Below are 23,742 nucleotides of genomic sequence, written 5' to 3' on the forward strand. Positions count from 1 at the left end.
GGTTGACGGGATTATATCTAAGAGAGACGTGTTCATAGAAGCCGCACAACAACTGGCACTCTTCCAAATTTACTCCTTATATCCCCAGTGCGTTTATACAGATGGTTCGTATCATAAAAATTCCTAGAGTTCAGCATTCGTCATTCCACATTTAGCGCTAGAGCAACCATTTAAATTATCACGAGAGACATCTTCCACCGTGGCAGAACTCTTTGCAATCCTGTGTGCTTTGCGTTTCATAACATCAGGAAAACATTCACAAAAATGGGTTATCTTTAGCGATTCGCAAGCCGCTCTCACATTACTATAGAGCCATAAGAAAAATTCTTTGAACACTTTGCTATTGTATGAGACACTCAAAGAACTTACAAAAGGAAGCGCAATGAACAACGTAATTGCATTTCAGTGGATACCTGGGCACTGCAATATTCCTGGTAATACTGCAGCGGACGCAGCTGCGAATCGAGCGCACAATAACGCAGAGACAACCAATCTTCCCCTATTGCATAGTGAAGTCCGTCTGACCCTGAGACAGATTTCCTGTCGCCTCAGCAAAACTACCTGGTTTGATCAGCAAACTAAAAACTCGGAGTTATACATTATAGACCCATGTATAAACTTATCAATGCCGGAAAATCTAAGAGACAACAGAAAATTTGAAACATTCGTACACCGCCTGCGTCTTCGTACTGCATTTACGAAACACTTCTTGTACAGGACAAAACGTCTCTCTAGTTCGCAGTGTTCTTGTGGCCATCCAGACGAAGATGTGCATCATCTCCTCGAGTGCCCGAAATACGATCCACAAAGAACGGTACTGCAAGCAAATTTGTTGATATTAGACAGAAGACCATTCGCTCTAAAAAACATACTTGGCCCATGGCCAACTGCAGGCCTTCAAAATAGAGCACTTCTTGCTCTGAAAAAATTTTGGGGGGACACCAACCATTTCGGGAAAATGTTAAGTATCAGATGATCCGAATACGCTAAATGAGTAACATAAACGTTGTTCGTGGTTCATAATTGGTTTATGTGGTGATCGCAACTTTTACGCAATATGTATAATTCTGTTCTGTACTTGCAGTGTATTACATGTGTTGTGTTTTGGCTGTTCAAAATATTTGACTATATATATGCGTACGTGGACTGAACTAATGCACAGAACCTTGCAACTCATGTACTGTTGGATTGTATATTTTTTGTTCATCTAGTGTCCTACTAAGTGCCATATTTCGTGTCGTTATTCTCCCTTTTTACGCAAATTTGTTTCCTTTGCCAAGTGACAAGGAGTAGCCGGTGCCACCATGAAGGCACCGACCTCTCCTAATATTCATTTCAATAATAATAAAAAAGACGATATGAAGTGCGTTTGCTTGGATTAAGATAGTTCATGGCAGGTGACCTTGCCGTATGCTATCCTAATCTGTTAATTAGATCCCGGGATGCGAATGCAACGTCATTTTTTTTTAATCGGTGTAATCGTACATTTGTTTTGGATGACCCCACTCGGCTGTCTAAGAGTCTTTCTGCTAGTAGCTGCTCCCACCATGGGCTATGTATGTTGCGCGAACATGGTGTTATCATTGTTGCTAATAGCTGATCCTATTGCATGTATAGAACACTCGGACACCTCTTTATTCGTCTGTGTGTATGCTCGGCTCAGAAGTGCAACGTGGTAAGGTTGGTGTTGTTAAGGCTTAAATGCACATTGATAGCTCAAAATATCTCTCAGATTTACTTGTTGCATTGCGCGAACAAAACCACATTGGTACTTTTTTATTAGGTAAATGCGATGAAGCGAAAGAGAACGTAAGAATAAGTTACAATTTTTTATATTGCCAGCTAACTGACGGAGCTTGATATTCGGGTGTTCTTTCGAATGTTGCGACAGGTTCTCGGAAGCTTATGTACCGCGCTGCGGGAGGAAGTCTGTTTCCATCTGTTGCTCCTAAGGTGTATGAGATAACGCGCGGCATACCTTACTCGTTAATTATGCACATATGGACGATTTCATACTTGGCTGAACGCCGCGCAGGAGGAAGTCGCACCGCGCCGCTTCTCTCTATGTTTAAACGCGTCGGAAGCACAAATGAGGAACTGCCGCGTGAACGCTTGTATTTTCGGACGACGGATGACGCGTTTTATGGCCTCCGCGGTCTCTTTATCTTATCCGTAGTAATTTTAATTTTTTCCTACGGAGTTACGTTAAAAATCACCTAATCTGCAGCCCTTGTTCAATCTACTTGCGATGTACAAGGCTGTCGACCACTACGTAGACAGACGCAGGCAAGACATGCGCAAGAGCGTGCAACTCAGAATGAATTACCCTCAAAACGTGCTGTCTAGCAAAAACAAAAAACAAAAAACAAAAACTAGAAGGAACGTTTGTATCGAGTGAAGGACACGACTAACAGAGTAAGAGAAAGAGAAGTGGGGGTAAGAGAAGGGCAGTGATAATAACCAGGCTGAGCCAGGTTGGTTATGACTTTCGCTTCGTATACCTATATGTGTTTCGCTATCCTACGTGAATTCACTCTACGCGTCCCAGAGGGAGCCGAAATCGGGGTGGTCTTCGTTTTATCCTGACCTGCGCAGCGTCCGGATAAAGTCGCAGTCGTGCAAAATCGTGGTCGAAAGTGACCGTGTGTATCGAAGCACCCAATCCGGATCTGATTGGAGCGCGATCGAAGGTGTCCGTGTGACAGGAGTATAAATTAGTTATAGCTTTCGGGACCTCAGTGACGTCACAGTCGTTGTGTCGCGCTACGCGATGGTAAAAGCGTCTCTCTTGGTATTTGAAGGCGGCTTCCAACGCCAGTCTCTTCATGCTTTTATTTTTAGTCTTCGGCGAATAATTTGCCTCTTTTTTCGTTTTCGTTTTCAACATGCAGTGATATCGCATCACATCACGCCACTCGTTGCACCTAGCTCCCGCTGAGGCCGACGCTCAGCGGTAGGGCGCGCGCAGCTGAGGCTGCTAGCCCCATTGTCTCCTTTATTAATGGAGCTGTTACATGCGAGCAGTGGCGTAGCAGCCAGAACAGTTTATTTTTTCGGAGCGGGGCACGCACCTATAGGGAGAGGAAAGGAAGGGCACAAGGGCTGGGGCTGGCCGCATACTAACACATACAATGGGGGTGTGTACGGAGAAAGTAACCGGTGTACCACCCCCTGGCTACGAAACGGCACACCGGAGCCCCATCGATTTATTTCGGGACACGGATTTAAATTTGGCATGCGAGAGCGAACAGGCGCGTATTTACTCTGCCAAAAGCAGCGGCGCACACTTGTCTCTTTGATTTGTGCACTACCTCCTCGAAAATATGCAGGATTCCACTTGCGGGTGTCGGCCCTTTGTTTTTTCGAGGCTGTTTTGACACTGAACGGCAAGCTTGTGCGGGCAAATGCACGGGAGACACAGTCTCCCTACGTAAGTAAATAACGGCGGCCCCTATTTCGCGTAACATGCACCCGTAATATCACTTGGGCAGGATAAACGCACGAGCCAAAGAAATAAAAAGGGTATACGGCACTCTATCCACTGCTCGCTGGACAGATGCGGCCAAATATCGGAATGGGCAGGACACGGTAACCAGCGTGGCAGAACGGAGACAGGGGGAACCTGTATCCGCTTTCGTTCGTACGCACAACGTCGCCACTGCAGAGGAGGCCGGCAATTCCCTCGCCATCTCGGCATCGAGACAGGATGAGGAAATATACGTATATTCTTACAGACTGTCCATCGGCATGTCGAGCATACGCGAATGGCCATCTGCATAAAGAAGGATGCGATATCCTCAACCACCTCGACGAAATACCCCGTACAGCAATAATCTGGACACCGGGACACGAAGCCGTCAGCGGAAACCATCTTGCACATACGACAGCCCGAGGTGACTGCAACCGCGCACTGCAAGAGACGCCAGAAGACTCCAGTCGATAAGCACTACACACTTACTACTAAATAATTCAGCACTACCGCCTTTCGAAAAGAACGATGCCACCGCACTCATATCTCACTAGAGCTGAAGCCACACCTTGGACACGCCAACACGTATCCTCACCTCACGCTTGTCCACGCTGTGTGTCCCACCCTTTATCAACCCCTTTGTCCTTTCTGTACAGAGCGAGTTACCCTATACTATACCACATGGGCCTGCCTTAAATTCCTAAGAACTCCCCCAACTGAAATGCAGCGCACGAGCAGAGGCGGATAGTGCTGACCAGCTCGGCATTAGAGGATTGGCAAATGCTGATCGCAAGACCCGAAGGTGCTGCCAGCATCGCTGGGACCCTGGACTGAAGGCTCCACCCACCACGGGGTCCACCCCTCTCCGTGCCCCATCAAAATAAAGTTGTTTTTTTCTCTCTCTCTCTTTCTCATCCCGTACTCTTGTACACATCATGCCTACGGGACCGTGCTGCCTGGCGACTTTTTCGTTTACTCACGCGTGTGGCGCTGCTCCATAGCGTCCGTAGACCCGCCTGACCTGTGTTGAGAGGCCTATTGGGGGCGAGCTCTACCGCAGGAAAAGCTGGCGCCACCGTCGGCGTGACGGGGCATGAGGGATCACGTAGACACAGCGGCCGTGTCGGCTGCTTCGGAAGCGCAGAAGCGAGCTAAAAACGAAAGCTTAACGTCCCACCTGCGCTGGGGTTCTGATTAAGTGGTGGGGCTTTCCCGCCTTGAATGTCTGCGCGACAACATTCGAAAGCACTATAATTCGCACGCCTCCAAAGGCAGCCACTATGGCTGCCTTTGGAGGCGTGCAGCATGGTAGGCCACTGCTAGCCACCCTACCACTGCTAGGTGCCGCAGTGCCTGACGTACGCAACGGAGCCCGGTGTCAGCTTTATTCGCACGTAGCCGCAGGACAAGAAGCTGCGTGAACCTGTCTCGCGAAATTTAGAACCACAAACAGCCATTGGCTACAACTCGGCTACGCAGCAAGCACAGCCGCGAGGAATATTTCTGCTACATTGTCGGAACTGCCATATTCGGTGAGAAGCAGAAAACGCGCACTGAGACGCTCGCCCGCGCACGCTGCCCGGCTCATGTCATGACGCGTTATTTGGTCTATCAACCTGTTGATGCTAGATTCTGGCAAGTTCACTGTAATGGAAAAAGAGTGGTAAGAAGCACATTAAAAAAAGGCATGGCATATGGTCATGTTTGTGTTCCTGTTCCTGTTCTATAGAGCACCGCTGTATCGCGAGCTCATTTCTACTTTCGGTATTTTTTATGTCCTGCGCCGACACAACAAGCACGCTTCGCAATGGGCTGAGCCTGCTCGACTGCGTTTTTCAAATGTGAGCAATGAAGTTGCTGTGGGAGCACTGGATGAGTAATAGCGAAGTAACGCACGTGTGTAAAGAAAAAAATTGTCGCGTTTATTTACATTTATTTGTGCGCGCTTGTTACTCGAAGCGTCTGCGAAAAGTTCAAATTAAGGTACTGAGCGATGCTGTAGCACCTGCGAGAAAGAAAGATGCAGTGCGTAGGCACTGTAAGAAGCTTACTTCCGTTATAATCGCACGCTGTTTGCTGCCTTTGAAAACGTTTTCTGTTTGCTGCCCTAGAAAAGGCTATGAAAGGATTTACTCTCTGTAAATAATTGCGAGACAAAACATTACGATTAAATACATAAAAGTATAAGAGATACTTAAGTCTTGTGTTCAGGACATATTCAATATGAACCAATTTGAAATGCTTTGATTTTTATGCTGATATGCCTATAGGCAAACCAGAGCAGAAAATCTTAAGAAAAATGCCCAGAGACGGATCGTCACACAGAGATGCTTCTGAAGCGATAAGGCGACATCGATCCCGGAAACGAAAGTCTATGAAACCCTCTTCCGGTTCAAGGGAAATGTCTCGTCCGGCAACGCCACCTCCTGTTCCATCCGTCTCCAGTAAGAGCACGAATGTCAACGAAAGAAGTGGCCATGCTTCATCAAGTGATGCGCGGCCGGCACTGCCGAGGACATGCCACGCGCCAGAGCCACAGGAAATGACTCGCCATTTACAGTCAAATGTCACTACAGTTGACCAAATGCAAGACAAGGACTCACAAGTCTCAAATCGCTCACGAATGTCATGCGTCTGCTACTGACGAACATGGACACTCCAGCTGCTCGTAGCGCACTGCAAGTATTGGACGCGCTGACTCCAGTACTTGAAAGCATCGCATAGCGCCATGGCCCGCCCCTCGCAGCCCTTCCACAAGGAAGTCAAGATAGCATATTTACTGCAGTGGAATGCCCGTGGTCTCAAATCAAGAATTTCAGATTTTAGACATTTTGTCTTCGAAAACCGTTTTCCCATCCTCGTAATTTGCGAACCGAACGTGCAGAATGTTATACGTATTTCTGGCTATGAGGCATTCATGTCCTCTACCTGTGGTGATGTAAGCAAGGTAATTGTATATATTGGATGTGATCTGACTTACGTGTTGCACCCAGTTCCGCCTCACGACGACAACCAGTACGTTTGTTTAATCGTGAAAACGAATAAGCTTACGTTCACACTCGTCGCTGTGTACATTGCTCCTTCAAGTGGCTTCGACTCTAAACGACTGCACGACGTGCAATCAGCGACACCCGGCCCTACGATTCTCACAGGAGATTTTAATGCTCACCATCCGCTTTGGGGGAGCCTGAAGATGGACTCCAGGGGAAGGCGAATAGCATCCTTTGCCACACAGCACGACCTTTACTGCCTCAACGATGGTAGTCCGACATATTTACGTGGGCCTACCTACAGCAGCTGCCTAGACTTGACCCTGGTTTCTCGGCTTCTTGAAAGAAACGTGCAATGGTTTACAGACATCGAAACACATGGAAGCGACCATATTCCGACGTATACCTGAAGATCAAGGGACTATCGAAATGCTCCTCCATGACGCTCCGGCGAATTGACTGGTCGGCGTTTCGGTCGCACATGGAGGGAGTATGTCAGCAAGGGAACCATTCAAGTCCGGAACACGAAATTCAAAAAGCCATGCAAGAGGCTACGCGTAGTTTCCAGCCTTTCCCGAAATATGCAGCATTTGAAGCAGAACTGTAGCGACTACGAGCAATTCGCCGACGGGCTGAAAGAAGATACAGGAGAACTAAATCCATCCATGATCTCCGAGAGGCAAGGCGGATGCAAAAGAAGATTCAACGTCGCATCGATGCACTACAATCTCAAAGATGGAGACGTTTCTGTGAGTCGTTGGATCCACGTCAGCGATTATCTCAGATATGGAGAACCGTGCGTGGGCTTCGCGTATCACCACAACAGCGTGTCCCTTTCAAAGCCCTCGCTTTGCACCAAGGTCGCAGCGAAATTGACATTGCTGAAGAATTTTGCTCAAGACTTTCCAGCTTGCAGTTCCAACGCGCAATTACACCATGTGCTACTCCTGTGCCACGGGATTCCCGCATGAATGTAATTTTTTCGCTCGAGGAGCTTGAAGCGGCACTGGCGACTTGCAGGCGCTCTTCGTCACCTGGCCCGGACGGGGTTACCTATGCGGCGCTCGCCAATCTTGGGCAGAAAGCACGACTCATGCTACTAAACCATTACAACGAGTCTTGGCGCAATGGTTTGGTTCCACGTGACTGGAAATGCAGCCGCTTGGTTCCACTTGTCAAACCTGGTAAATCACCGTTAAACTTGTCATCGTACCGCCCCATCGCTCTGGCCAGCTGCATAGGGAAAATAATGGAACGAATGATTTTGACGCGCCTGGAATGGTACCTGGAAAATTACAACGTGTACCCAGATGCTATGTCTGGCTTCCGGCGAGAGCGCTCATCCATAGATAATGTCATCGATTTGGTTACGTTTGTTCAGCATCAAAAACGCCGTAAACGACTCACTGCTGCATTATTCCTAGACATAAAAGGCGCCTATGATAATATAGCACATTATGCCATTATAAATGCTCTTATTGAAGCCGGAAGCGGTGGCCGCACTTTTCAGTGGCTGTGCAGTTATTTGACCGACAGGCATTTCTTCGTGATGACCGAGGATGGCGCCACGACTCAACACCAAACGTGCCGTGGAGTACCGCAAGGCGGAGTGTTGAGCCCGACGCTCTTCAACCTAGTGCTCGTTGGCCTAGTCCGATGCTTGCCCAACACAGTTCAGGTATCAATATATGCCGACGATATCTGCATTTGGGCGTCTGCCGTAACACGACTGCAGGTACGAGCACGGCTACAAAAGGCAGCTACGATAACATCTCTGTACTTGCGAAAACAGAACTTAGAGCTGTCTTCAGAGAAATGCTGCCTTGTTACATTCACTCGGAAGGAAATGAAGCGTTACAGTGTAAAGGTCAATGGGCAAGCAGTAGCAAATGCACGGAAACACCGCTTTTTAGGGGTAAATATTGACCGAGACCTGTCATGGAGCCCGCATGTTTCATACCTGAAGAAGAGATTATTGACAATAATACATCTCCTCAAATTTCTCGGCGGAAAGTCATGGGGCACTTCGGTGCGGTCAATGCTGCAGCTGTATAACGCCTTGTTCCTCGGTTTCGCAAGATACAGCCTCCCTGGGATTGGGAACACCTGCAAAACAAACCTGCGTGTACTCGAGGGTCTACAAGCTCAAGCCCTAAGGACGTGTCTCGGTCTTCCGAGGTGTGCGTCTACAGCGGCAACGATTGTCATAGCTCGAGATCACCCAGTATCAACGTACTTGGCAACCGACGCTCTCAGGGCGCATATTCGGCACGTTGCCCGATTACCTTCTCACCATCTTGCCGCTCTACCCACAGAAAGGCCACACACTACTTTCAGTCGTTTAATTGATGCCAATCGTACCTCATTGCCATCGAACTACATGCCTGCAGCAAGACCATCCTTACCTTTATGGTGCCTGCACAGACCTGACATACGCGTCACCATCCCAGGAATCATGAAGAATGCCAACATGCCATCGTTTGCCCTTAAGCAGGCCACGTTAGAACTTTTACATGAGGTGCACAGTGGCCGCGTACACGTTTACATCGACGGTTCAGTCACATCTGCAAGCGCAGCTGCCGCTGTGGTGATACCAAGAAGATCCGTCAAAATACAGCTAAAGACGTCACATGTATCATCAACGACAGCTGCTGAACTGGTAGCCCTGCGTGCGGCTCTTCATTTTATTAAGGAGGAACCATCCCACCCATGGTAAATCTTCTGTGATTCCAAGGCAGCCCTACAGAGTGTACTCTCAGCACTGCGCCATGGATCACATGAGCAGCTCGCCGCAGAGATCAGAGAAGTCCACCATCGACTAGTTGACGAAGGATACGATATAATATATCAGTGGTTGCCTAGTCACTGTGGCATAAATGGCAATGATCGAGCAGACGCAGCTGCCCGATCTGCCCATGACGGCGTCAACTGCATTGCCATTCCTCTTTCGAGAGCCGACGCAGCGAAAAAACTTGCCGCACTTGCGCGTGACCTGACATTAGCCCAGTGGAATTCATCCTATTTCACAAGTGCACGCCTCCGTACTCTGGACCCTAATTTACAGCTCCATATTCCGCCCGAGCTTCCACGACGTGACTGCACCCTTCTTATCCGTCTATGGCTTGGAGTAGCATTTTCAAATGCCTACTCTTTCCTTATCGGAATGGCCAACACCCACTGTGTGACTTCTGCGGGTGCAACGAAACGATCGAGCATCTTCTTTGTCAGTGCTCTCGTTTTAACCCACGAAGAACTGTCCTCTCAGCCACCTTAGACAAACTGGACAAGCTCCCAATGACAGAAAACAAGATCCTAGGAACCTGGCCTACGCGAACATCAGCGCGATCCGCTATGAAGGCGCTGCTGCGATACTTGAAAGACACGAGACTTTCTGACAAATTGTGACAGTAGACAGTGTGGCGCAGGACTGTACGGTGACACTGCGTAAGACTAGGAATGCCTTTGCGGGTTGCGTGACAGTGCCCACAGAAATAGTTCGTGTGTACGTGCGTGTGTGTGCTTAGGTTTTTTTTTTCTTTTTTTATCCTTCTTTCTTTCTCACCTATTGCATCCCCTTTCCCCTCCCCCAGTACAGGGTAGCCAACCGGAGATAATCTCTGGTTAACCTCCCTGTCTTTCCTTTGCCTTTCTCTCTCTCTCTCTGATGCTCTCTGTACTTGCGAGTTGCAGCACGCCAAAATAACACTTGAGACTTTATTTTATATTATACACGCACTTTGCCCTGCTGAGCTACCTTTCCGAAGCGTGGATGGCCGGAAGAAGCTTTCCAGGTCCTTGATTTTTGGGAAACCGTGCCTCAACAAAAACGAAAGAGAAGAGTCCATTGTGGCCTATGCACCTTCGCTTGCGGACAGCTCTCCTTGCACTACTCAGTTCGCGCCAAGGCTCCGTGGGACGCTGGTGACGGGTTTTGCCGCAGCGCCGCCTGGGCAGAGTCTGAGGTCTACATGCCCAACCGCATAAAAAAAAAAGTGGAATTAAGTGGAATCGCATTAAGAGAAACCCAGCGTTGAACTAAGTGTGTTGTACAACTTTATTTTCTCCTTGCCACTTTCTAAGCTTGTCCGGAGAAACGAGGCGCAGCAAATATTTTGGTGCGGTTACACAGCCGTAGGGATGCGGGGTCGCGCGGCGATTGCGGGTCGGCGCAAAAAACAAAAGAGCAGCGTCGTGAACGGCACGCTCCGCTGGCTTCCATACGTGGCCTTGGCTGAGGACGGGATTCTAATCCGACCGCGATTACGGCGTTCCGCTGCCGTGCTACGCGCCAGCCGGTATAAGACCCAGAGGCAGCGCAGACTTTGCCCGCTTTTCGCTCGTTTCGTTTCTGCTCGGCGCTGCTGGCTCTTTTTTTATGTTTTCCCCTTTGTTTTTTTTCTCGGTTATCGCGTGAATTTTTAACCCTCTGGTCATTTCTATACCTTACTACTTTGACGCCGCGAAGGGCCTCTCGTCACGTTCTTTTCTGTTTTCTGTGAGCTCGTCGTTTCTTTTTTGCTCCATTCCCCGCAGCGCTCCTTCTGTACAGCCCCGCATTGGCGCTCAGCCGTTTGGTGTGCGTGACCAGCCGCAAGCGAAAACGTGTCAGCCTTTAGATTCAACTCGCGCGAGTCCCGCTATTTTCACTCAATATTCCAGCCTCCTTGGAGTTTTAATGCGCTCAAGCGTCGCTCGCGTGGGAGTGCGTGTGCGAGGTGAAGACTCACATATTGCGTTGTCAGTCTCAATGCTTGGGAAGGTGAACCATTTTCGACTTGACCACCGCCATCGGGGAAATTTTAGTGCTTCCGACACACAGGGTCGGAAGCACTAGCTTTCCAAGGATGATTGAGCGTAGCATATTGCGTTGCTTCTATAGGAGCACGCGAGAGGAACCCGCGAATACGCGCGAAATTGCGGCGCTATATACTGGCCACTCGTGTCACTTTGCATGTATTCGCGGGCTTCTTTCACGCTCGCAAGAACACTTTTATGTAGCATGTGGTGAGCAGCAGAAAGATGTATCTCGAGTTCTTCGTGTGGCTGTACAATTTTCTTATTGAAATTTTTCATCGAATTATAATATTTTATAAGTTGATTATTTAATTAACACTAATTATGTCGTTAGGCGGAATGCAAAATGCAGGCGGGCGTTCCAGTGAAAGGTGTTCCCACAGACCAACGCACCTCAGGGTGCGCAGTAGCGCTTGCACGGCGTCCTGATGCGATGTTAAGTCCCGTCGATGTTGCAGAATTCTTTCTCTCGATGGAAGGCCGGTCGTCCGACTGGTCTAGCACGACGGAAAGCATCTGTCTCTGCACGCTACTGCTGCCGCTATCACAGAGCATGACGGATTGTTTCTTCGTCCCCACAGTGGCCACAGGACACGATGTCGGCCATCCCTATTCGGAACGTGTAGGCATTGGTAATGCGACGTCCAACCACAGCCTACGCAAAATGGTCGCGTGCGAGGAAGTCTTGGCGGAAGTCGATGGCTTAAGGTTGGATTCGGGTTGCGTAATCGGGAATGCGTGAAATCCGGTTCATTCCAGTCATATGTGGTACATTGCCGTGCAAGTATCCCTCCTTGCAGCATCTGTCCTAGATTGCGGCATTGATAATCAGTGGTCTTCTCACATGGGCTAAACGAGCAGCTCGATCGGCTCGTTCATTCGCGGTAATGGTGTGTTTTACGCGTGACAAAAAAAGAGAAAGAGTGGCCGCATAGTGAAGTGAAGTTAGCTGCCGGTGCGTTCGCGAGCAGCGTTCGGGCCTAAAATACAAGATGATGCGAACTCTCTAACGTAGTTTTGATCAGTCGTACGAGGTCAAAATTTCTCTTTTATGCTCTTTTCTTTCACTCGCGTGTACTGTATACCTGTATACATGGGCCATTTGAACAACGCCCGAGATGTCTCAGCAGTGTGACGTTTCGCGGCTGAACGCGATGTCGTGGGTTCTATTCATGGCAGCGGCTGCCATATTTGATATAGGCGCATGAGATGCAACATGAAAAAAAATGTATCAGCATGTTCAGATTTAAGGAACCCTGCGGTCTGAATTCGTAGTCTCCCCGCTGCGGGCCCGTTTTTTATGTGAATTTTCGCGGCAGAATAGTGCAGAGGTTGTTCTCCGCCAGCTTGAAAAAAAATTCTTGACATATAGCGCGAGGTTCCAGTGAGTACACGGCAGATGAAAGTCGCAGTTTCGCCCGTAAAGCGGAACTGTTGCGATAGGAGAAACCGAAAGACTTGGTAGTTCTCATTTTCCGGTGTTTGGCCTCCGTTCTGCGTAATAGGCGGCCCTCGTGTCAAAAGTTCCCCGCCATCGTGTTGACGTGACGACAGCGCCACAAAACAGACACCAATGTTGCGCCGCGTTGCGAGATCTCGTTGATGTTGCGCCCGCAGTGAGCAAGGAATACAAATGTCCTTCCCATTGCATTGCAAGCGCCCGAGGAACCAGGAAGATTTAAGTTCTCCTGTGTGATATCTGTGCGAATGTGCCGCGAGACACCTCTGCCAGCCAGGGGTTTGGCCCTCAAGAAATGAAAAAGCATCCGGAGAATGCGTACTATTATGTAGTATAGTTGTTGTTGTTTTTCTCTCCATCGGTGCAATAAAAAGCGTGCAACGAAGTGGAATTAATCCGCTGCCGCAAAATGTAATCGCCCCAAAGGGCAGGATTTCTGCCATGGCATGTCGAAGTCACCGAAACAATGGCTCATTCTGCAGGAACGAGAGGTATACGAGCGGATCGAACAACGTTCGTTTACGAACGACAAGTTCGTTAAGCCATTACTGCAATAGCTACGTGAGCAGTGCCTCCGTGCTTTTATTTAAACACGCTTCTGTGCCGTATGGCAAGCTGCACGAAAAAAACAAAACAAAGTGAGCTTCTGCAGATACCATCGACGCTTATTGTCAATTAAGCGAATATAATGAACGAACGGACGAATGAACGAACGAACGTGGGCTTCGCAGTCTGTCGCTGCCCTTCACTATGTCCCAGTGACAGTTCCACGGCGTCTTGCATTATATGCTCCTAGATGTGTGCTCGAATCAACGCTCTCTTCCTCTACTAGATGTGAAAGCGTTGCCATTGAAGCAGCCTTGCGAAAACTAAAATCCAGTCAGCCGCAGCCTGTTCCCTTTTCAGGCAGCATGGCTACGCCACAATGACTACAGCGGGGGTTGCCCTTTGACAACTGTATTCAACGTATGTTACATTGTGTTAAAAAGTTACGAAACACGCGCTTTACCACTGTTTTTTTCATTAGATGCCCTCGCACATCGTTCTCGCAAGTAAGAACGCTTCTGACAGCCTTTCGCGCACAACGTTGGAGCTAAGGCCAACGTAGAGGGCTCCTTCAAATGAAACAGGCTGTCCTAATGTTAACATTGTGTGGAACTTCACAGAAATTCACAGAGGTTGTCGTACAAGTGGAAAACAAGGTCATAAGTGAAACTATTAATGAAAACCTAACACAGTGAGTGAGTGACTGTCATGAAAGCGGCTCGCACTGTGTGTCTCGATGGTTTGTCGCCTCATACATGAGCAGCTCAGCCAATATACGTGAACTATACAGCGTGTCCCAACCGTCATTCACCAAGATTTAAAAATATGCAAATGCCACATAGCTGGACGGAACCAAGGCAATATTATTTGCCGTCGCTTGGAGATACTCAAACAATTTATTTTCATTCCGCCGAATTAGAGAATCAGTCTTCATTAATTAATCAACTTCTGAAATATTATAATTGAATGAAAAGTGTCAATGAGAAAATCGTAGAGCAACATCAGACACTCCCGATACAGCTTTCTGTTGCTCAGTACGTGCTACATCAGTGTTTTTCCGAGCATGAAAGAAGCCCGCGAATACACGCAACGTTGCCGCGCCACTGGCCGCTCGAGGCACTTAGCCTGAATTCGCGGGATGTTTTCACGTTCGGAAAAACACTTTTATGTTTTTCAGATTTTCAGATCAGATCTTCGACAATCGCCGACTGTGTTCGCCACTGCAGTATACCCGTTCTTTGAGTGTAGCCTGTTTTTGAGGGTACAAGTTCGCCCCATAAGACGCGTTTCGCCATTCCCAGTATTGCTGCTTTCTTCACCGTCACTACTACGAGACAATGTTTGAGACAATTAAATAATACTAGTTATGTAATTAGGCGGAATGCAAAAAATAATCTGAGCATCTCCAAGCGAACGCAAACAACACTACCTTGGTTTTACTACATGGCATTTACGCTACGTGGCATTTACGTGGCAGCTACGTGGCATTTACGTGTGTTTAATGCTTGGCCCAATTAAGTGAAACACCCTGTTTATGTCGCACTTCACACTTGCGCGCCTTAAAGTGTACGGTGTGTTGTGCACACACCTTCGTACATATTGCGCTTTTGAGCAACGCACACGAACGTGAGCTCGCATCAATTACTGCTTTATATTTTTTAACAGGCCGTGGCCTACTCGCAAGAATTATTTTTTTAGAACTCTTTTTTTCTCGCCTCACTTTGTTTTTATCTTACCGGCGACTCTTCGAGAGCCTTTATTCATAATTGTTTATGCTTGAAATGGCGTCATGCATACACAATGAACACTTACAAAGCGGCTTGTTTGTTGCCGCAATTCTAACACAATAGGTTCCCGAGAAGACAAAGAGAAACGTCGCATCCGACAGGCGCTCGAGGCAATTCAGCGAATTCGAGCAATTTCGGTTAAGCTCGTTTGCAGATACACGCAGTTAACCAGCTGCTTTGTCTTTATGTATTCAGGCTACGTGACCACATTCGTTAGATGCGTTAGTTCAAGCACATAGTGCCAGCTCTTTGCAGCCGTTTCAAGTTTGTCGTATCGCTTGTGCGAGGAATAATACAGAGTAGCAAAAGCTTTATGCCCCTTTGGTGCTGGTCACACAGCGAGCGAGCTGTCATGATGCGCGCGGAGTGTTGCTGGTCAAAGCGGACCGCCAAGGGAAATTGCAAGGGTCTCGATCGTCGGACTCACTGGTCTTTGCAATGAGGAATCAGCCCAGCAAATAACGGAGATGTAAAAAAATGCCTTTGCGGAACACAGACTGATAAATATGGCTTGTAGCAGAAATGATCGCGAATGGCCGTTCATGAAGGAATTAATGATCAGATCGAAATCTTCACTGCTCGCCTCTTCCCCTATTTAAGACGAAAGTGTTCATGCCGAGGTCCACGATCAACTTCCTGTAACGGACGTGACGTCGGTGCGAACTCATATGCTCTCTTGACAGGGATGGCACCGCCATCTAGGAGCGGTAAATGGGAGTATTGCATCGTGACACTAACGAATGCCGACATTGAGCGCTTCGGTAGCCTCAGCGCATGCAGCGGTGGCCCCAACGCGGTGTAACCTGGTGTAGGCGGTGCAGGCCTTCTGCCGAGGTGACGACGTAGTTTCCGCACATGCTTTGTCTTTCGCGTCGGATTGACCTGTGACGTCTCGTCGCCTAGCACTAACATGGAGCCCTATAACGTAAAACTATTCCAATATGTATTTATTCCTCCTTGCTTCCTGGTTAACCTCCCTGCCTTCCTTCTCCACTTTTTCCTTCCTTCCAATCTCCTGACGTCAAATTTGCGTGACCGCCGACGCGAGCACCGGGCGGTCCCCTGCAGGCTTGTCTGAACATACCTATCAAACGCTCTCCTCGTTCATAGGAGGTCACTTTTGTTTGCTTGAAAAACGAATAACATTGCCTTCACTGAGCGGCTTGTCGTATGTAATTGGCTCACAAGAGGCGAGGAACGCGCTCAAGTGGAGAGGAATTCGATGGGGCTGAGCCAGTGCACTGAAAATCGATAACTGGATGAAGAGGGTGGTGCCGGCGTCTGCGATTGGTCCGCTTTCCCCTACTTAGCTTGCGGTGTGGTCGAAAATCGCGGCGGCATGCAACGGAAGCTTAAGAATGACGCTAAAACGGATCCTCAGCAAAGAAGAGTTGGCCGAATGAGGTCCTAAACGTGCCGAAAATGTTCGAAAGCGTTACGCGGCCACGCAAGAAGGTTTATTATACGCAAATAAACCCATACTCTCCGGCAGGTGTGGGTAGCCATGCAGCGCCTGAGCGATTGGTGGCAACCATCTTTTATTCCTTTCGGAACGGGGCAGCCTACGGCTATTCAGAAGAAAATTCAGTTTTGTTCGGCATAATCATGCATCTTTAATGCGTACACGTCACTTTGACGCGGTGAGTTTTCGCGGTTTTGTGACGTCGCGTGACAGGCAGGTGAAGTGGACGCAGGCCGAAGACTTTTTACCAATAGCCGGGGGCTAATGGCGAAATGGCGTCGGATCAGAAATAACTATCTTTATTTTTTCGGTAAAATCATGCATAATCACTGTGTACACGTCATATCAGATAGGGAAGTATCGCGGGTCGCTTGACGTCGCGTGACAGACAGGTGAAGTGGGGGTGGTCCAAAAACGTTTTTGACCAATCGCGGAGGGCTGGTAGCTGAATTGGAATAGAAAAGTTTGGAATAGTTATGCGTTATAGCGCCCCATAGGGGCGCTATAACGTGTAATTACGCTTATAACTTAACTAATCACACCTTTTGTTCCTGTATAAGGCTGTCCATGATATTATGCATTCCCCAAAGCTTCTTGATCCTGTGCATTAGTTCGGGCTGCAACAGTATACAAGGCAACATTCCACATTCTATGCTTGGCCTTGTCGCAGGGGCGCTATATATGTTGGGTGCTATACGTGTGGGTGCAAGGGTGCTATATATGTTTGGTGCAAGGATGCTATATATATGTTGCAAGGGTTGTGCTATATATGACTCGACTCCAAAAGACATAATAAGGACTGTGCCTGTATTGACATACTGCGGAGTTCATTTCCTATGTTTTCTGTGTGTTTAGATAATCATGTATGATTAACTCCCTTTTACTCTTCCTCGTTTTCTTTTTTCCCTATTTGTTTCTCTACCTTACTTTTTTTTGTCTACCACATTCACGTTTTCTGTACACTTTGCCTGACATATTGCTCGTTAAGTGCACCAGTACAAAGACTCTCTAGCTGTTCCTGGGCACTACAACAAACATTTGAATGATTGATTATTATCGTAGTATAAAATCGTACTTTTAAATACGTACTAGTATATTCTTTCAGTGTAGTAGCTTTTGCGCAATTAAAGAAAGGGCATAAATTAAGAAAGTGCAATAATATGCTATGTGCCTGATCATATGCATAGTGCTATTAATTTCTTCTGATTTTTAATAATTATTGGCTACTTTATCCAGTGTTGTGTAATAAAATAATATGTCTCACCACTTATTCTGTGCCTCACAGAACAAATTGAATATATATTTGTCACTCAAAACATCATAACAGGCTGAAAACAATAAACTGGTAAATTCTTGTGTGGTGACGAAGTGTATAAATTGTGAAAATAACCAGTTTCTCTCTCTCTCTCTCTCTCTCTCTCTCTCTATATATATATATATATATATATATATATATATATATATATATATATATATATATATATATATATATATATTATGCAGATAAGCTTCCCCCATACATTCCGATAAGCGCTTCAATAGTACGACTTGGTAAAGGGCAACGAAAGACCCCTACTAAAACACTCCAATTCGCAAGCTTCTATTATCTGACGGTATGTCATTTCATTAATGTCCAGAGAGACAAACTTGACATGTTGAAACCAATTACAATAGAACATGGCCTTTACACTGTGAAAATGTTTTGTAGCAATACACTCAATGTGAAGGCCTCCCGATGCGGTGTTGATGCATCAAAACAACCTAGAATAATAAATGATGTGCTCCATGGGCAAGATTTGACAGAATCAGTAATCTGGAGGAGTTACACGAATTACATAACTACGAATTACATAAATTTTAGCTATTATAGATGTTTTTTTGTGTGTGTGAGTGCTACAGGTGCTTCAATTGTTTTTTACTGATTTTCTCAGAACCCACTTTCTCACGTTTCCTTCATGCACCCACAAGCATAATTATATTGACATGGATGCTTTATCTGTATCCGGTTACCGTATTTCACCGGCTAAAAAATGTTAAACGTTATCGCTCGGCGCAGGATGCGCCTGAACGTATCGGATGTTTCGCGAATTTTATCGATGGTTCTGTCGGTTGTCTGTTGTCGACGAACCTTGTATAATCTGATTGCATACGCGACAAGAATTGTGTAGTAGTTTCTGGAAGGCGCACGGGCACCAGCGCATAGGCTGTAAATTTCGACGACTGCCGTATGCAAACCGACGCGCTTGACCCACAGATGAGATTTTCGACGATTGCCGACATTGCTCGCCGCTATCGTTGCGATTGAGCCGGCACTATTTATTTACCGCCACTACTACGTGGCAATATTTCCAACACAGATTTTTTTTCAGTGATACTTCGCACGCCTAATTCTTACATAGCTGGCTGTGCAATTAGCTAGCAAAAGATGGACTCGTACAACAGTTTTTGATATGATATGGCATCGTCGTGCAAGTGGCATCGACGCGCGAGCGCGAGCGCTGATGTCGATATTTCGTGCACTATTGCTACTTCAAAGATAAAAAAAATTACCGACGATTACGTTACTTCCTAATGCGAAATTTGAGCGCAGCAAATAAGCTGTTTCACCTTTTCGATAGATTGAGGCAAAGAAATCGAGCAACACATGTATGCGCTATCACAGAATTTTTTTTTATTTTTCACACGTATTCCTTTAACAAAGACTCCACTAACAGTTCTTGACAGTCATGAAGGAAGCTTTGTGGTCGCAGAAATAGACTGATATATGTTCGACTTGGTACACCAATGCTTGATTCTCAAAGACGAGATCTGTACGAGTGCCTCGCGAGGTTGTCACAGCTGTGGGACGCGTTACGAGCGAGAGGAACGGGATGTTCTCCCGCATAAGTGTTAGGAAATTGCTGTTTGTCTTTATGTCAACATTAAAGTCCCCCACTACTAACATCGGTGTGGATCGATGGACGGTTAATGCGAGTTGCAGGAAGTGCACGACGTCTTTCGTGAGTGCGGTAGCGGACTCACGAAAGCGGTATCAGTCGGTCGCTGCTAGCGCTGGGGGGATGAAAGGCGGGCGGAGCTGGTAACGAGGCCGACGACAACGCCGACGACGACGCGAAACCGAGGAACGGACGCCAAAGAGCCATTTGTGTAGCCAGCCCTCCTCCACAGTCTCTCCTCCCTTCCATCATCCTCCCTCGCCCGGAGAGCCGACAGCGCGCATGCGCGGCGGCGGAGCAGATTCGTCGGCGAGCTGGTTACGAGGCCGACGACAACGCCGACGCGAAACCCAGGAACGGACGCCAAAGAGCTGCGCTCTAAAAGAAACTGCTGCGGCAGGCGCACATTTATTATTCAAACGTGTTTTTCATATCTGAAAGAGCACGCAGATCAGTAACTTCGAGCTTGGTGTACAGCAGGCTGTTTTGGGCCGGACTTTGACGGATGAAGACGGAATAGTCCAGCAACAGTGCGCCGTAGCGGAGCAGAGCGAGCTTCGGCCCAGTGGTTGCGTGCCCTCTTCCTCCGACCAACGCGAAGCGGAGCGTTCGCTTGTCGGCGCGTGCCAATGGTTGGGCCTCAAGAAAACTGCTGCGCTGAGCGGCGCAGAACGGCAACGACGTCGACGGGCGAAGCTCTCTTTGGTCCGGCAAGAGACACGCCAGCCTGAAGCAGAACGCCTTCGCGCGTTCGCGGCGCACGCTGCGAAGTCTGGCACTCGCGTTCGTGAAGTTGAGCACGCCGCAACTCAACTGGCTGCCCAAAACACTACGGAGCCGGACCAAAATGCTCGTACCGTCGCTGAAGCGATTCGACCGCAGGAAGCCGCGCGCCAACCAAACTTCAACGCAGTCGCCGACCCGCAAATCGTGCGCCTTTCGCTGCAGTGGACCCCGAGTTCACGAAGTGATTTACTAACAACCCGTTCGGTTTCGCTTGTACGGTTTGCGGACGCCTGTGATTTATGGCGGATTTACGAATTGCTCCGGCCCATTCAGAGCAGTGTGGGCGGGCTTTGTTTTCCGGTCGCGAGACGTTCGACAACTTTCGGTTGTCTGGCAATTGTCGACGATCCCTGTGCAGTGGTAGGGGGCCGACGATGACCGCTTGAAACTTAATTCTTCACGTTCAATAAACATACGGCAGCTTCTGTGGAGACGCGTTTCCCCTTCGTGTTATGCCGATCCCTATGAAAGAGGGATCAGCCATATTTTTTTTTCTCTCGCTCTGACTACGACCTCTCCCTTCCTTGCAGCGCGGCAACCTTGCTGAAATTCATTTTATTAGGCTGTCACAAGGTTTATGTATACTGTCACATGAGCGCTTCTTTATCCTGTTCTTGCCGCTCTTGACATAACAAGCGTATCGATGTTCTTATTTGTTTTGTTCTGTTGCACAATTCGAAACATAAAAGCAGCCGGTGCCTCCGACAGCTGCCGACATATCTTTACATGCATTTAATAACATTAATAATTAATAGTATAAGAATGACCGCTCAGCATTGCTAGCGGGATGCATGAAAGCATCCTGCGTCCTGTCGTCCGAAGATTTTTCTGCGTTTCTCTCTTACTCCCACTCTTCTCCGTGTGTGCAGAGAAGGGAGGATTACATAGCGAAAAACTAAATCACGTAGCGAGCTTTTCTATGCGACGCTATTGCGAACGCGCCCGTTCGCTGATGGACTTTCACACGTTTTCCGGCATGTCGACGACTTGCAAGCAGAAACTCATTTCTCCTCACATTAAAAATTACCCGAATAGCATGGGTGTAGAGGGTTAAATATTGTTCCGTTACAACTCTCGGGGCGTGGATTGATGAGGTGGGAGGTGGTGTAAATAGCTCCCAGCCTCGCCCGTCTTTACCTCTCACCTCTTCCCTGGCTTCGTCTAAAGAGAGACAGAGGGTGCACGAAAGTTAATTATATGATAAATCGTTGCTCTATCTTCTCAGCGTATTATGATGACGTAGAGACGGTGGTTGAAGTGTTTACACCTAAAACACTACCAAGTTTCTTTTGATTTTGTTCAGCCGTTCTGATGCGATACGCTTGCGAAAAAATGCAACGCACACACGCGGTTGGGCAGACAGAAAACTTTTTCAAGGCGTTTTTTTTTCATTTTTTTTTCATCCACGGTAACAAATGAAAACATTTTGCGTATTTAATAAACTTGTAGCAAAGCGTAAGCATTTCTTGTATTTGTACATATAACGCTATCTGCGGCAATTTATGAGTTCCGCAGGTCGATGCGTTTCATCGAGCGATCTGTTTGAATTATTTAGAATAACAGTTCCGTTCTAACGACCTCATATGACGGGATTGCTCAAGCGGCCGACGAAGCAAAGAACGCAGCGACGAAAAAGTTGCTTATGGAGCGTGAAACTGTGCGTGATTGCAGAAATACTAAGACAACTTTTCTTTTTTTTCTTTGTGCTTTAAATGAAGGCCTAAGCACTCTGAACGCTAGAAAAATACTGGTAAACGTCAGGACATCCTAAACAATTTGCTATAAGAATTGTTCCCCCAAACCAGCCGCTAGGCTCACAAAATGTTTCATCTCTAAATGCTGTTTGGCATACGCTAACTGCCTTCGCTAATTATAAATACATCACTATTGTCTGGAATCTACTCTTGTAAACAGTTCCAGCGCAAGACTCTTCTTTGTGACTAACGCGCCTAGTGTTTCGATTTTGGTACCTAGGAGAGGTGTATCCATGATGATAAATTGGTCTGGTCCATTTCTGCGGTCACTGTGGTTTCCAAATGTGAACGTAGCCAAACTAAACGTGGGCTGCACTCTTGCTAAATTTTAAAATAAACAACGTCACCGTACTTAGCCTTATACATTGCTTCACGACGTCAGGAGATTTGGCTCTGTGTCATGACATCACGATAATTTCGATGATTCCAGGTCATCGACCTTTGGAGACTATCTATTTTGTACCAAGTCTTCATATCCTATAAACGTTTCACAGCCTTCACACGGGTTATAGTTTTACGTGCGAGAAGCGTGGGGCATATTGTCACGTGGTGGCGACATTCAAGAACACAGTAGCAATACTGTGAAAGACAAAACTAACTTTTATTGGGCGAACATGTGCCCACAAAAACAGGCTACACTTATAGCACAACGATAGCGGCAAGCACGGTCGGCGATCGTCGAAAATCTGATCTGCGGGTCAAGCGCGTCGGCTTTTAAACATCAGTCGTCGAATGTTCCAGAGTAATCGCTGGGACCCGCGTGTCTTCCACAAAGTTGTACACCATTCGCGTCGCGCATACATGCAATCAGATTACACAAGGTTCGGTGACAGACTGTGGATGGAACCATCGATAACATTCCAGAAACTTACTATACATGTAGGCGCGTCCTGAGCTGCGTGATAACATTTAAGCGGTGAAACGTGGTCACCCGAGAAAAATAAACATGTACAAGTGTCAATATATAGGGGGTCCCGCGTTACTTGAGGCATACTTTGAATATATGCAAATGCTACGTAGCTGGACAGAACCACGGTAATTTTGTTTGCCGTCGCTTGGATTATATTTAACATTTCGCCTCATTACATAATTATTCTTAATTTATTATTAAACTTCTCAAATGTTATAATTAGACGAAAAGTGTCAATGAGAAAATTGTAGAGCAACGCGAGGAACTCCTGATATAGCTTTCTGTTACTGAATACGTGCTGCATAAAAGTGTTCCCCTTTCACCCAAGCGGAAATTATGAAGCTCATTAGGGCCCAGGACCAGACCTCTCAAATCCTGCCAGTCCAGAGGGCCCGCGAGAGGGCCGTCAGGTTTCACCTGATGGTCCCCGTGTGGGCCTAGGCAGGTGACGTTGAGTTTGCTCGCGTCTGTTGTGGACCAAAAAAAGTTGTTTCACTCACTCACTCACTCACTCACTCACTCACTCACTCACTCACTCACTCACTCACTCACTCACTCACTCTGAGCGTGAAAGAAGCCGCGCGAATACACTCAAAATTGCCTCGCTACCTCCCGCTCGAGGCACTTAGCGTGTATTCGCGGGCTTCTCTCATGCTTGGAAAAACACTTTAATGTAACACGTTGTTGTTGTTAAAACGTTTATTAAAATAACCATAAAATTTCTGCCCCCAGGAAGTGCATCCATCAGGGCGGGGGGAGGGATGAAGTCCTGTAGAAATCGGAGTAATGACTGGAATATGACGTACCGGCTCGGGATTGCTCCGGATTTGGCGCCAGGCGTCCAAATCC

The 23,742-nt window shown here is 47.4% G+C and overlaps 1 protein-coding gene across 4 annotated transcripts in view; it reads left to right on the forward strand.

Annotated features, from left to right (window-relative positions):
• The window catches only part of LOC139051238 (nose resistant to fluoxetine protein 6-like), a 267,535-nt gene that overhangs the window by 31,572 nt on the left and 212,221 nt on the right, over positions 1-23,742 (forward strand). The window lies entirely within an intron of this gene.

This window comes from Dermacentor albipictus, unplaced genomic scaffold (assembly GCF_038994185.2).
Source record: "Dermacentor albipictus isolate Rhodes 1998 colony unplaced genomic scaffold, USDA_Dalb.pri_finalv2 scaffold_11, whole genome shotgun sequence".
NCBI lineage: Eukaryota > Metazoa > Arthropoda > Arachnida > Ixodida > Ixodidae > Dermacentor > Dermacentor albipictus.